We start from the raw sequence: 6274 nt of genomic DNA, 5'->3' as shown, positions 1-6274 counted from the left end.
GGGGGGGGGGGGATAAAAATAACATTTGATAATTTTTCACGCGCGAAGCTCTTTCGATTAAGGGTGCAAAGGGTTGAAATGGAGTCTAGTACAGTCTTTACCCTGTATGGAGTGCGGAGTGTACAGGCTCGCACGGTCGTTGCTGAAGTTGCTGGGCTATAATAACGTATAAAGTAATTAAGGACATCGGGCGACAGGATGCTGGGTAGATGAGGACCCGGGTCTCTCCCCGTGTAGCAGAGAGAGAATACGCTCTCGAGGGCGGACAGGTTGGGGAATGCGACATTTACATAGTAATTAAATCGCGCCAGCCAGTGGGACCGTTGGGGGAGATACTGGAGCTCGAGCCATTACAGACGCATTAGATTGCGGTAAGCACTTGTTTATGGCGGCTCCCGCACCGCCGCGCCACTGGCGCTACTCGGCCATTCGCCAGCTCGAGTTTCTTTCTGCTCGTCCTTTGTTTTTGCGACGAGGAAAACTCTTGGTCGTGCTTGGAGACGAAGGGGAACGATGGAGAAAATAGACTAAGAAGTAAATAAAAATTATATATTTAAAATTATATATTTAAAAATTGTATGATAATAATGTATATTACAGTTTCATGACGTCACGTGCCGCCGAGTAGGTAATTTTTCACAGTGAACGTATATACATAATTTTAATCAAAGGAAGGTTGGGGAAGGTGGACGAGTAAAGTGTAAAAAGTTAAGGGATGATCGTGATGGAGAGAGGTCCCGGAGGAAATATCCATGGATACGTTTCTCCAGGAATGTAAAATGCTCGAAAGGGATGATCGGGGCTTCTAACCACCAATAATTTCATCCCTCCGCAAGGGGGTGAGTCCTGGGGCCCCGACACGAAATCCCTGGTTTTACTTTGAATACCGCATTGACTAACTTATCTAATCTAATTTAAATGCGGACGGGGGACGCCTGTCCCGTACTTACGGGGGTTGCGCCTACCCTTACGGTCTCTACCGTTGGGCGGGTGGGGACCTCTGTCTCCCTTACTCGCAAGGGTTACACGGGACAGAAAAGCACGAGCGCTATCCCAGGGAAGGAGGGTAGAACCACGGACTGGCGTGTCGAGGAAAGCTAGCTGGGGCGTACAAACCGCTGTGTAACGCACCAAATTGAGTGCTGAATCCGGGATTACATCGGCGGCTTCCTTCGAGCGAGGGAACCAAAGGGTGTCGAGAGGGCTGTGAGATGCCACCCATGAAACCAACAAAAATAGGGGAGGACGAAGAGGGATGAAAAAAAGGAACGAAAATCTCCCAAAAGGAGTCAGCAATCCTAAGGGTAGAAAAAAGAGTCAAATAGTGTGATACTTTCTGTGTATTCTTACAGTGATTGGTCTATAAGAAATATTCAAAATTTCCGCCTTTGCTGGCATAGGGATTTTTCAAATGTCCCTAGCAATAAAAAATTACACAACATTGATCTGCTTGATCACAGAAACACACGCGGAATATCTCATATGATTATTATCAGTAGGAAGATTACGAGTTCTAGTTTATTCAGTTTGTCTACGTTGCGTAACCAGTGCGACTACGGCTTTATCGTGGCATCCCTGCTTGTATAATTAAAATACAGATCAATAGATAGCAGGGTGTATTGTTAACCTCGTATACGATTATATCTATACCCACAGAACGTTCAGTTTGTGAAATTCCCTAGAATGTCGGGCGTCGGACAAACGCTAGTGGGAAACACATAAACCAACATGTGACTGCTCCAGGGCTACCAATCATTCAATCTATACCGCTACGTTTGCCGACAGATATAAACCTCATACCAACCTCGGCCAATCGAATCTCCAGAATATTTTCCACGCGGATTGGCTGAAATAACACCGATACTTCCCTATTTCCCGTACAAACTGCCCACCGGTATTTCATAGACCAGGATCAGCATTGGCATCCCTACTGGTACCAATACGCTTAACTGGAATGTCACAAAAATCTTCACTACTTCCGGTACTCGGTATACGATCTGAAGTCAAATAAAATTTTATTACTGTGCATATATATTTTTTTTATCATACGTCATTATTACTTCTCAGGACTGAAGTTCTAGTAACTTTTTTTTTTCTCACGTATATATTGTGACCACTGAATTCTCTCCTTGGGATATATAAGACGATTCGGTGAAGCAACTACGGGAAAGAGGACTTAACGTTGAAGGGATACAGGACGCAGTAAATCCGTTGACTATAATTGTGGGATTACCAAGATAATTGAATGTCGCGTCAGACGGGAGCGTCGCGACGGCCGCCGTTGTGGACTTGTAAATGTTTTTAATAAAAATGTAAATACATCCCCCGTGGGACAAATGAGCCAATAAGAGTCGTAGCCTTTCTATAGTCGACCAATCGAATACGGTTTCCTATATATAAAATGGCGTTAGATAGGTTATGCACTCGTAGAGGAGTTAAGTCGAAGGTACTTTAGACACGTTATTTGAAATTACTTTTAATGTCAATCTATAACCTAGAATTTTATTATTATTATTATTATTTATATATATATGATTATCCCACGATGCAAATTTCGAATTGCACGAATATATTCGTACTGGCCACGCCCCTGGACTACCATAGGGATGGCACACGCACAAGGGCTAAAGATTATCTACCCCATTCCGCATTGTAATCCAATGAGATATTGTACAAGGCGGAGGAGCGCGGGCTCACTCTGTCTGTTTAATCATGCAATTAATTAGCGTGGGACGCCGACGCCAACGTCAACTTGTTACAAGCGTCTCTCTCTTCGTATCCGATTGCATTGTCCTTCATGACTCTAGTGGTAAAAAAAAATCAAATCCTTATATTCTTCTCTAAGAATCAACACCTGGTCGATTTCTTTAAATGAAATTTAAAAAAAAAATTATCAATACAAATTTTTTGATCACCCTGTATATGTATAATGAAACGTTAAAAATAATTAGGGTGCACATTTTTTACTTGTAGCTTGTAATAAGCGGCTGTGTAATATCATACTGTTGACTAGTATCAGGGCCGTGTCAAAGGGTGACTTTGGTTTATAAAGCAAACCTACGGATTTCCGTTCTATATGAAGCCGATTGGCGGTTGTCGATTTCCAGGGAGTATCACGGATTTACGCGAGGACTCGTCAGGCGCAAATGTTTGCATCGTCCGCGAGAACGTTGACGTTGATTTATCGAAGTTTTACGGATAATGGGAATTTATTGCCGAGGATTTTTACGCATTGCGTAACGCAGTAACCACAGCATCGATGTATTTAAATCGTCCCACGTCGTTATACGTGCTTTCAAGTGTATATAACATTCGATAACACCTCACTATGGTTTATACATGTCACAATATATAGGTAACTGAATTCATTGTTTTTAAAGAATTTTTTTCATTAAATCAGAATACATTTTTTTTTCCTCTATAGTTCTCGGCAAGGATCATATACCAGCGATCTAATACGGGAGTAGGATCACTGCTTGAACTATAAATCCTGAGAACTGTAAACAGAGGGTGAAAATATTGGGGATAGAGAAGCCAGATTCCTTTCGACTGGTTCGATAAATGCGAGAAAGTCACAAGGCTGTACGCGGTAGCTAAGCATTGAGGAGGCATAAAAATACAAATAGATACAGTCACCCATAGTCATAGTAATATTTAGTAAGAATATCCAGGTAAAAATCAAACAGTAGAAAAGAGTCCCACCGGATGTCCTTGCACCATTGAGAAAAGGATCCCCACGTCTTTGTCCCACAGAACGTAAGAAGATAAAACTAACCTGAAATAATTATTATGTAAACCGCGAAAGTATCCCCATATAAATCATATTGGAGGTTAGACACGAAAATATTTAATGAAATCAAATATAAAAATCAGTACCTGAGAATCGACCGTTGATAAACGAAGAAGTCACGACGGCCTGTCAGGTGGATAGTCGCACGTGAATAATCTTCTAGGATACGAAGTATGTCACTGAGATAAGGAACAAGGGAAGGAAGTAAGGAACGAAGAGAGGTGTCCCGTAATAAAAATGCCCGATATTATTGTAGGCGGACGGGACGTTATTAATGTTCAGTCGACAGGTCGTAAAATGAGCTTGGAAAAAAGGATGATAATGCTAGGTGAAATATAGGGGCTCGTCGTATTAAGCCTCGACGGATCGAGCGGCGGCCACATCTGCGCTGTGACAGCCAGCCGTGAAGAGAGGGAGACGCTTATTAAATTAGTGCCCCGTTCTTTTTAATAATATTCGAATCATCACGCGACGTCACCTTTTATAACCCGCACTTCGCACATTCTCGATCGGAACCATCGACTATGAACAGTCTTAAAAATCACACTGATTTTCCCAAGGGAAATAGAACGGAGCGCCACGCAGCGGCTACTCTACGAACTAAGTTAACTCGTTTCGCCTCTACCGTAAACACGTCAAACTTATTGTTAGTACTAATACCTAATGCTACTTACTGTCTTGTCTTTTCTCGAAATCGGATCCCTAGTTCGGGCGAGCAGTCACTCGACTAATTTGTCCAAACGTTGGGTCCTTTCCTACCGGCCTTCTATTCGGAGTTACCTGAATACAGGATATTTCGTGCCGTTTGTAAGTGCGTGAAACGGCGGAAGTCGAGGGCACGTATATACCTATTGAGCGAACACACAAAAGCTTTTGATCTGTCTGAAACGGAGTACATTGGACTGTTCATTTTGAATGAGGTAAGTCAGCGTAGGCAACTAGAGAAAAAAATAAAAATTCATCATTTAATACGAAAAGTCATGCGGTTCCTCGTTCTACGTTGACTGTATATATACGAGTACACAGTTTAATTACCTGTTCAGTCATCACGAGCGATTAAATTGTTTTTATATACGCAAAGCCTAGTATCTACTATATATATAGGTAACTATTTATATTTTCATTTAGAATATATACAGCCTCCTAGATATCTCACGTATAATAAAAAGTAGACAGAAGAGCATCTGCCGACACGTGTGATCGGTAATACGTCCCTAAACTTAGAAACTATCAACCGCAATAATGTCACCGGTTTTCCGCGCACGCACAGTACCGATCCATCATCGACTGGTTATTATTTAAGCCACGACTCGACGTCATTAATTCCTCATTGCCCAATGACACTGACGCATCGGCCTGAATTTTTTCCCGTCTGTCAGTTCCATTTTTTCCCACCAGGTACTCTCGGGTACATAGCGGTTATGCACATTAAAATTTCCAAGCAGTGTGAACCAGCCCTTAGACTCTTTAAAGAATCTACAAATCAACAGTCACACCTTAACCCCCAAATTTAACGAGCATTAACAATGTTTTACGTAAGAAAATATAATCTCGGGTTATTTAGCACTGTGAAATATTCCAAAAATCTGTTTCACGCTATTTACCTTGACTATGGTGACTATGGTGGCCGTGTTGGCGGGATACTGACGGTAATAACCGCCGGTAGAAAGGGAAACACGAGGGACGAAATGAAGGGTGGAATACTAGTAGGTTAGCCCGTGCCAGAGTCACGAGGAGCAAATTTACTGAATGGGCCAATATAACGCTCGGCTGAGTATCCTGTGTACAGGATGAGCGATAGCTGGAAAAGAGATTCGTTGACTTGAAGGTTTCTACGCTACTGTACGTTCTAGTCCACTATATAATGGCACAGTATAACTATAGACAGAACATATATATATATTCCAGAGAAACAGAATGCAGCTGGTCCTTTTCAGTATCCGTGTCAAAAGCTGCTGTCTGTCGTATTTGGACAGTATTAGCGTTAAATTTCACGTCAGGATCTGTAGCAGCGACAGGACAATAATGGCGATGGAAAAGTCCTCGAAAGTAATGGCCGTACACGTGAATTTCTCGACGTTATAATTACACTTCGTCACTATGCCTGGTTAAGACTCATTGAAATAAATGAGAAATGATACATCCCGCTTGAATTCCCAACGAAATAATTAGGATCCAGTTAGTCCCCGGGTGCGTGGTTTGTAAAAAAAAAATATGTTAAAAAAATGTTGACTTCTGTATATGAAAAGGAATATATATATACGTATAAGGGGTTCCTTTGGTAAGTTACTAAGGGCGGTTTTGTATTGCTCGTACAAATTGACACGTTGGGGTTCGCGATTATGATTATCCACGCATCAGTAAGTCCCGGTCATTCACTGTCTGACTGTGCTAGCAATTTCGTCTCGCTGCACAATAATCATCGTCATAGTCATCGTCGTCATAATAGAACGTCATTATAATGGAGCTGCCTGTGCCCGGGTG

At 42.0% G+C, this 6274-nt stretch overlaps 1 long non-coding RNA gene across 2 annotated transcripts in view; it reads right to left on the bottom strand.

Annotated features, from left to right (window-relative positions):
* Positions 1 to 4294, bottom strand: part of LOC112494145 — a 6562-nt gene extending 2268 nt beyond the window's left edge. For both annotated transcript variants that reach the window (XR_003059305.1, XR_003059306.1), the window contains exon 1: positions 3877 to 4294. This is a non-coding gene — a long non-coding RNA (uncharacterized LOC112494145). The remainder of the gene's footprint in view (positions 1 to 3876) is intronic.
* Between the last annotated feature and the right edge of the window lie 1980 nt (positions 4295 to 6274).

This window comes from Cephus cinctus, unplaced genomic scaffold, assembly GCF_000341935.2.
Source record: "Cephus cinctus unplaced genomic scaffold, Ccin1 Ccin1_scaffold0307, whole genome shotgun sequence".
NCBI lineage: Eukaryota > Metazoa > Arthropoda > Insecta > Hymenoptera > Cephidae > Cephus > Cephus cinctus.
Note: the sequence above shows the minus strand (reverse complement) of the source record. Positions and strands in the feature narration are given on the sequence as shown.